The sequence below is a fragment of the Propithecus coquereli genome, unplaced genomic scaffold (assembly GCF_000956105.1).
Source record: "Propithecus coquereli isolate 6110/MARCELLA unplaced genomic scaffold, Pcoq_1.0 Scaffold80, whole genome shotgun sequence".
In the NCBI taxonomy this organism is placed as follows: Eukaryota; Metazoa; Chordata; class Mammalia; order Primates; family Indriidae; genus Propithecus; species Propithecus coquereli.
The window spans coordinates 1,001,889-1,010,933 of NW_012154174.1; the positions used below are offsets into that span (position 1 = coordinate 1,001,889).

Consider the following 9,045-nt stretch of genomic DNA (forward strand, 5'->3'; position numbering starts at 1 on the left):
CAGAAATGAGCCACCGTTCCCAGCAATTTTATACAATATTTTTGATAATTTTGTATACAAAATTAAGTCTGTATACTTTCCACACAAAAGATATATTGTAGCTAAAGGGGACTACAAGGGTCTGTTTTTCCTTAGGGATACTGAATAAACTATGTGTTGTGTGCCTGCATTTTGACTGGGACCTATCACATGTGGTTAGTTGTGGAATTTTCCACTTGTGGAAAATTATTCAGCCTTTGAAAGGAAGGAAATTCTGCTTATGCTGCAACATGGATGAACCTTGAGGACACTATGCTAAGTGAAAGATGCCAGTTACAAAAAGACAAATACTGTGTGATTTCACTTATATGTAGTAACACAGTCAAATCATAGACACAAAACTTAGAATGGTGGTTGCCGGAGGGTAGGCGAAGAAAAAAATGACGAATTAGTGTTTAATGAGTACGGAGTTTCAGTTTAGGAAGAAGAAAAAGTTCTGAAAAAGAATATTAGTAATGGTTGCATGAAAATGTGGATGCACTTAATGCCACTATACACTTAAAAATTATTAAAATGATAAATGTTTAAAAATTATGGTAAAATACACATAACAAAAATTTACCATTTAGCCACTTTTAAACATACACTTCAGTGACATACATATTCATCACCATGTTGTACAATCATAGCACAACCCTAATATCTGAAGAGAACGGGGTAAATATATTGCAGCATTTCTCACATTGTGGATATGTCTGATTTCTTCCTATTTGTGTTATAAATTGTTTCTCTATTCCCTTTATTTCCTATAAACTGGAAGTTACATCTAAAGGCTAGATCAGAGTCAAATTAAGTATTTTTGGCAAGAATTCTGTATAGATTATTTTGTATACTTCATGTGTCTTGGCTTAGGCTTTCTTCTCTGATATCTAATTTGCCATTAATCCCATCAAGGGTATTTTTCATCTCAGACATTGTAGTTTCCATCTCTGAAGGTTTTATTCAGATCTTTTTACATCTTCTATATCTCTATTTGACATGTTCAATCTTTTAAGCTTCTTGAGCATATGGAATACAGTTATAAAAACAGTATACTAATTGCACTAATTACTAATTCTATGATCTGTGTCACTTGTTTTGGTCCTGATTTTTTTCCTCATCATTATGAGTCAGATTTTCCTATTTCTTTGCATGCCTAGTAATTGCTGATTGGATGTCAGATATTGTGAATTTTACCTCGTGTACTGGATATTTTTATATTTCCACAACTATTTTTGAGCTTTATTCTGTAACATGATTAAATTACTTGGAAATAGTTCAGCCCTTTCAGGTCTTGCTTTTAAGCTTTGTCAGGCTGGGTCAGAATAGCACTGATTTTAAGGCTAATTTATCCCACCACTGAGGCAAAACCTTAAGAGACTCTACACAACGACCACTGTTTTATATATTTTGTCTGCTTTTTTAGCTGTTTTAGGAAGGTAAATCTTGTCCCTGTTATTCCTTCTTCATCAGAAATAGAAGACCAATTTTTTTTGTCCTTTTTATTCTTCTTTTTCTGAATTATTTTAAAGCAATTCAGATATCATATCATTTCACTGCTGCATGTTTTAGTATGTCTCTTCAAAAATATGGACTTTTTTCCCATATGATCATCAGTTATACTTAACAAACTTAACAATTCCTTATTATGATCTAACACCCAGTCATAAAATTTTTTTTTAACAATTGGTAGTTCAAACTCTCTTAAATGCTAGCATTTTATGAACACAACTCTGTGAGGGGTACTTGCTTAGTACCTGATATCCATTACCTTATTTAATTCTCAATAACCCTCTGAGGTAAGTATTACTGTTACTCCCATTTCTCTGAGAACACCAAAGCTCTAAGCTGTTAAAAAATTAGCCTAAGGCCATTGCCAGTAGATGGCAGAGGGAGGTTTCTCTGATCCCAAAGGTACTTCTCCTAACCATTACGCTTGAATACCATACCAGGAATTATTAGCATAGAAATTAGATAATGTCAATGCTTAAGTTGAAAATCAAATTCTGAAACTGCTTAGTTTAAATGTTATCACAGGCTAACAACCTGAGAAAATTTATAGTGTTACTTTATCAGAAATATATTATAATAGATTCCACTTGATAATTTTTAAAAAACACAATTTCCAAACGTAAAAGCAAATTTTATTTGAAAAAGTAACACGATTGAAATGAAAATTAACTAGCATCTCAAACTAGAGAATGCAGATTCAGATTTATTTATAATGTTCTATAACATCTCTGCCAAATAGAACATGTTGCGATGACAGAAATATTTTATATCTGCACTGTTCAATACAGTTGCCACTATCCATATATAAATATTGAAGATCTGAAATGTGTGTAATAAAACTGAGAAACTGAATTTTTTATTTTAATTAGGTTAAATTTAAATTATAATTATCAACTCATCTGTCTGTCCCTACCTCTAGACTGTGAGTTCCTTGAAGAATGGAACACATTTTCATCTCTCCCTTTGTTGATGCATGGTAGAATGTGCAGATGGAATTTTCTAGATGTATCTGGTAGAGTCTCTAAATACATCAGACTGATAAAGGTTACAGAGTACAGAATCTATTGGATTACATCCTTTAATATATCGTGATTTTTAAAGCAGCTGAAATATCTTATTTTCTCATGTTTTTACCAAACATGCTCTGAACATGTATACTTGACAGGCACTCTGTTAGGTACACAGGATATGATGATGAATAAGACCCAGTTGCTGTATAAAGAATCACTCAATCTCATAGAAAATACATGAAATGCTTCACAAAGTAAGAAGAATATCTTAAACAGGCAAAATAAATTATAAGAACCAGCAAGAAAAACAACCACCTAAGATGGAGGGAGGTTTCACATATTAAACAACAACTCATTAATCTGGTTTAAAGATGAATAGTAAACTGAGCCCAGTGGCACACATCTGTAATCCCAGCTATTCAGGAGGCTGAGGCAGGAGGATTATTTAAGCCCAGGACTTCAAGTCCATTCGGGGCAACATAGTGAGACCCTGTCTCTTTAAAAAAGATAAAAATTAATAATAAAAGATGAACAGTAGCTCAACAGTTGGGAGATGGAAGGATGGTATAGAGCAGCCATCCCCAACCTTTTTGGCATCAGGGATCAGTTTCATGGAAGACAATTTTTCCATGGACCACAGATTTTGGGGGGTAGGGGGGCTGCATGGACTCTGTGGACCAGGGACTGCAGGAGAGTCATTCTAAGTACAACAAACAGCCTTGCAAAGGCATAAAGACACAAAAAGACATGACTTGTAGGGGGAGAAAAAAGTATTTCATTGTGACTAAAACATGGGGAAAGAAATAGGAAGGGAAGAAAGACACATTACAGCTTGATTCTAATACCCTTTACGTGCCGTGTTACAAGAGTGCTGACTCATTCCTAGTAGGACAGTAGGCAAAGTATTGATGTCTATTTTTTAAAAAGGGGGAAAAAAATAGCTTGCTAATTTAATTTCCATACTTAACAAACTTTAAAAAGCAAAATCTAAATTATAAGTTGTGCTAATAACAGACACCAAGTAATTGTTCAACTCTGAACAAGAAAGGTTATTGGACTAGATACTTTCAAGTTTTAAATGAGCAACATTAAATCACTTTGAGGAGAAATGAAATTATTTGTATACTTGACATGAATGATGAGGATATCTTTCTCAAAGATTACACTAAAGTTTCAATTTTCTCATAATAAAACTCACTTTGAGCTTAATATTAGTTAGCCTAGGAAATATTCACAATTTGCAAAAAACTGATCACCCTGTTAGTTTAGGGAAAAATAGTTTGGGGAAAAAAAGATTAATATACTTCTAGCCATTTCTTTTCTCATAAACAGGGCTAAAACACTTCTCCCCTAATGAGGCAATATTTAACTTCCCAATGTCAGATCATTAATTATATTCAACATCAATCACTTCTCATAGTTGTCTAATTCCACAGTTGCCTTTTTGTTTTTTCAACCAACATCCTAAACTGTTGTCTCTTCTACCCACAAGTATCTACTATTATTGTATTCTCAAAGCATTACTTCTTCACAGGAATATTACCCTAAACTTATCCTTAAAAATAAAAATAAAACCATTTTTACCTTTTCTGCCTATTACCAAAAGTAACCATGAATTCTGATTTGAACTTCCCAGGTGCTCAATCCATAGCTCCCCTTGTATTGTAAAGAATCATGCTACCTTCCATGTAATATTATTCTAAGCTCAGTGTTCATAAAACTTTCTCAATATATTCTCCCGGCCTAATAAGTTATCATACTTAGATTAGGCATTTTTCAAATACTTGGACACTCCACTAATAATTATGTAGCTTAACAAAGTCTTCCAGTTTACTGACATATATGCAATATGGAATTTTACAACCTGCTAAAATCAAGACATGGAAGAACAACCTAGTTAATTCCTCAGCCACCTTTATATATTAAACTCCCTGGGCCAAACATTCTTAAATTGGGAAAATAAGATCATTTTGGGCATTACTTTTGTTATTGCTGTTATTATTAACAATTACATTAAGAACCCACCACATCCCAAGAACTCGACATATACTAATTAATTTAATCCTCCCAAGACTCCTGTGAGACAGGCATTATCATTTCCATTTTTTACAAATGGAATAAACTCAAGTTCAGAAAGATTAAGTAAATTGCTCAACATTAAGAAGTGAAGGAGTTGGATTTTAAAATATATATGTCTGTCTAAACTAAAGCCTGTGCCACCAATGTTAGCAATTAAAGTTCAAATATCCATTGAATTGAGTTGTTGACATTTCTTTCGATTGAAAACAAGACAGTGAAGTAAACAATATGCTGCTTCAATTATATTTTCTCTTAAAATATGATGAACCATCAGAATAATGCATAAAAATATAAAGCAGACATTAATGTTAACTATAGTTTTAAAGTTAACACCCAGTAACAGCAATTAATGAAAATTATAGTGACTTATTTTACATACAATGCTCAAAATGAAGTGATTTTAAAAATAATGGATTTTTAAACATAATGAAAAGAACCAAGCATTTAATCATATTGACTATATATTTAAATATTTAAAACATTTTATTTACTAAACTGCATTTTATTTATAAAATGCAATTTATTGATCAAGATTACTCACAGTAATAAAAATATCAACAATCAATTTTAACAAACTGGCCAAATACACAATATATTTAAAGTTATAAGACCTGAATACTCCAGAGCAAGAGTACTACACGTGTAATTACAATACAAATATACACACTGGAAGAGTATACATTTCAAGTTCTATAACAACAGACATTAAAAAAGAAAAAAATCTGAACACATATGCAGTGGTGGAGAAAAGAAAAAAAGAATTATTAAAATAGGAAAAAAAAGAAAAAATCAACATAAACTGTAAATATAATTAATGTATATTGCAAAAGGAAAACAAATACCCTTAACAAAAAAAACCAAACACATCAAAATTATTTTAGTGAACATCTGTTGTTTTTGCCTGTCAAGCAACCATTCTCCCTTCTCCAGGAAGTAACACCTCAATTTTCCTTTAGAAACTGTCACCCATCCTTAATTCAAGTGGTTTGAAGCCACATCTCCCACCACTCCACTTCAGGGTGGGAAGAAAATCCAAGCCTGCCCACATAAAGCATTCCATCACTCTGGTCACAAGGACTGTCTCTAGAATGGGCAAAGACCTAGTCAGGCCAAGGAGACTACCATAGTTTGCTAAAACAGTAGAGAAAGAGAAGTTCTCTTTCTTCTTGGGTTTCTGAGGTTGTAGGATGTAGGCCTGGTACTATTACTACCATCTTTCCCAGAGAGTCTAACTCCAAAGTCTTAACTGCGTTTCCACATTGATACCCAAATATGCAAAGGGATCTAGGATTACTTCGTAGTACTGGAAAAGATAAATTAGGATTTTGACTTTCAATGTTATATTTTCTATAATGTTTCCATTTTTCAAAAATAAGCACATATTACATTTATAATAGTAAATTTAAAACATTTAAAAATACTATCCCTGGGTTTTCTTCTCAAATATACTCAGATATTCACATTTAATGTCTTAAAAGCATTAACAATTTTATCATAATTTACCAAAGAGAATAGAATATCTATCACCTTTTTCCCCTGGCACAAAATAAAGCTATTTTCACTTTGAAAGTATGGGTGGGGGGAAAAAAGTTTTTAAAAAATTTTTTCTCATTTAAAAAGGGATATAAAAGGGATATACTCAAAACTCTACATGGAAAAAAATGGTTAATGTTGAGCAAATGCTACAGCCATTGCAAAAATTGTTCGAGAGGTACTGTAAAGATTAAAAGTGGCAAAATTAGATTTAAAAAAGCTTTATCAATTATGTTAGTGCTACAATTCTGAATAATGTATGATCTGAAGGAATTGATCAGTTAAATATTTCAGTTATAATTATTTTACATAATATTGCATTATGGAAGAAATTGTGAACCACTGTTTTATTCTTAAATACAGGAAAGTCAGTCTCAAGATGCACCCCCTAGGAATGTAAAGCATCTACTAAATATAGCAAATACTCTATAAAGGAAGACAGCAATAAACGTTTTTGTTCTCTTGTTTTTATTTTATAGTTTCTATCACTCTTTCCCCCCAAGCACACAAGCCACTCCTGCATCTTCACTTTTTATTATTATTATTTTGTGTTTTATGATCCTTAGTAAGGACACTTAGAAGATGTCTGTGACTTTTTTCTTTTTCTTTTTTTTTGGTGGTCTCTTCTGATTGTCAATACTTTCTTGATATAATTAAGTAGCCAGAGTGATGTTCTTAAGTGGAAGAGATCATCAGGGACCTATCAAGGATAGGAACAAAGAGCAGCAGCTAAAGGCCAGAGCCACCTTCTCACAGCAAGTGGCAGTAAGTCCTAAAGTTTTTAGGATTAGGCAATATTCAACAAGCTCATTACCTTGTTCACACCAGAAAGACAGCGGGTTGGTCATCCTGACCAACACCTTTGCCTCAAGATGCTGATTTTTTTTTAATTTGATGTGCGGTTTAATAAAACCTAAACTCTCCTAAGCTATCAACTCCAAACTTTTCTCACCTTATCTGCAAATGCCTTTCTTATATTGCTAGATCACTTCCGCTCATAACCCAAAGGGATGCTTTAACACAAATGAAGGTATATTAAAGAAGCCACCAAAAAATGTGATAGACATATGTATAAAGAACAGGAAGAAAATGGGTCTTTCCAAAGTACCACAGGGAGAATAAAATACTTTACCGTAGTCCCTTAGCTATAAAATATTGATTCTACTTATATTTACTAATACCCACAATATTTTTTAGGCATCTAAAACGGAAGGTAAAGAAACCATAAACCACAAAATTACACAGATAGCAACCTAAAGAACCATCCGGTCTAAACTCTCCTCCTATTCACATAGGTCAGTAATATCTGGCTCTTTCTCAAAACATCACATGGTGGGCCAGGATGGGATGGAGAGAAGGAAACTTGAGAGGGAGGATGAGAACGGGAAGGTGCTGGAAAAGACAAAAACTGAACCATTCGAGAAGGCTGCACTTTGTATTGCTCCTTTGATTTTCCACTTCTTTTTTCGATTAGGTGACTAATATTTCTCCCTATCAGAAATCCATCTGTAAACTCCCCCACCTACTTCCAACCACATCCACAAATTCCAGGAGAGCCAATCAAAGCTACTTGTGTCTCCCGGTCGCTCGCGAGGAGCGAAACGTCGGCGCCCAAGTTGGGAAACCGGTACTGGGAGAAGTTCTCCTGGGACAGGGAGAAGGGACGTGATGAGGCGAAGGAAAGCGGAGGATGGGGAGCAAGCAGGACTAAGGACTCCTCTCAGCACCAGGAGCTGAGCGCGTCAGGGAAAGTAAGGCATCCCACCAGACCTGACAAGTCGCCGGATCCCTGGGGCTGACAAACAGCTGCCTCGGAGCCCAGGTCCCTAAAACTATTTCGCCACCGCCTTCCCCTTCGCCTTCCCTAAATCGCTGTCTCCTCACACCCTTCACAGTCCAAGACTCACCCGTCCACGTTCCAGCTCCACCAGCTCCTAGGTCAAAGCCGCCCACTTCTGACTACCATAGAAACGAAGAGGCAGCAGAGACAAGCTTCCACCTCCCCCGCCCACCCTCACGTGACTCTCCTAGCCGCTGGGCTTGTCGGGATCGTGGCGAAATGGGTATGGGAGGGGCACGGAGAAAAGGCGGGGGGAGGAGTAAGGGAGGCAACTCGCCACGTCCCAGCCTCGGGCCCCGCCCCCTCATGTTTTAGGCGGGAAAGCTGTAGAGCTCCCAGAAGCCCTCAGGCATTTGCTCTGTTTTTTTTTCTCCTCCGCAAAAGGCATAGAAATCTGATAAAAAAATTGGTTGTGCCTTCTGACACCTGCTTGGTACCCGTTTTCGTGTTCGCTAAGCAAAAAAGAGTCAGTGAAAAGAAAGCCAGACCACAGTGAGTTGGGAATTGTTTCTTTGCAACTGCGTTTATGTTTAAGCTTTTGGTACAATTTTCTTACTTCATAACCTTGAACCTTTTTTGGATTTAGAAAGTTCCTCACCACTTTCTATTGTATGGATTTTTCAAGTGTTTTTTTTTTTTTTGCAGACTAATATTATTGCAGAGTTTAGTCCCTAACCTACTAATAACATGTTTTTCCCCCAAAGAAGGTGTTTTTATCCGAAGTGGGGATAGGAAAGGAGCCTCTCTCTCCTGCTGTGGAAATAGAATGAAAATATTATGATTATGATACCAGAGAACTTTCAAATAAATTTTTTTTCAAGAATTTACTTAGCAGAGCATTAGAAAAGGCAACAGCGGTAGAAACAAAAGGCAGACAAAATTATCACTGGGTTAAATTGTGAAGTAAGCAAAATCAACTATTTTCTCCATTTCTTCTCAGAGGACTCTCCCTTCCCCATTAACCTAAGAACAACAATTTATTGTGTTCATGGCACTATGCTAGCACTTTACACACAGCTCAGTGTTTGTTTACAACCACTCTGTGGGATGGAT

The 9,045-nt window shown here is 35.2% G+C and overlaps 1 protein-coding gene across 1 annotated transcript in view; it reads right to left on the reverse strand.

The window, feature by feature from the left end:
* MICU1 (mitochondrial calcium uptake 1) overlaps positions 1–8,240 on the reverse strand; it is a 274,726-nt gene extending 266,486 nt beyond the window's left edge. Inside the window, exon 1 of the mRNA XM_012663301.1 lies at positions 8,060–8,240. The gene's annotated coding sequence lies outside the window, so the exon portion shown is untranslated. The remainder of the gene's footprint in view (positions 1–8,059) is intronic.
* Positions 8,241–9,045: the final 805 nt, after the last annotated feature.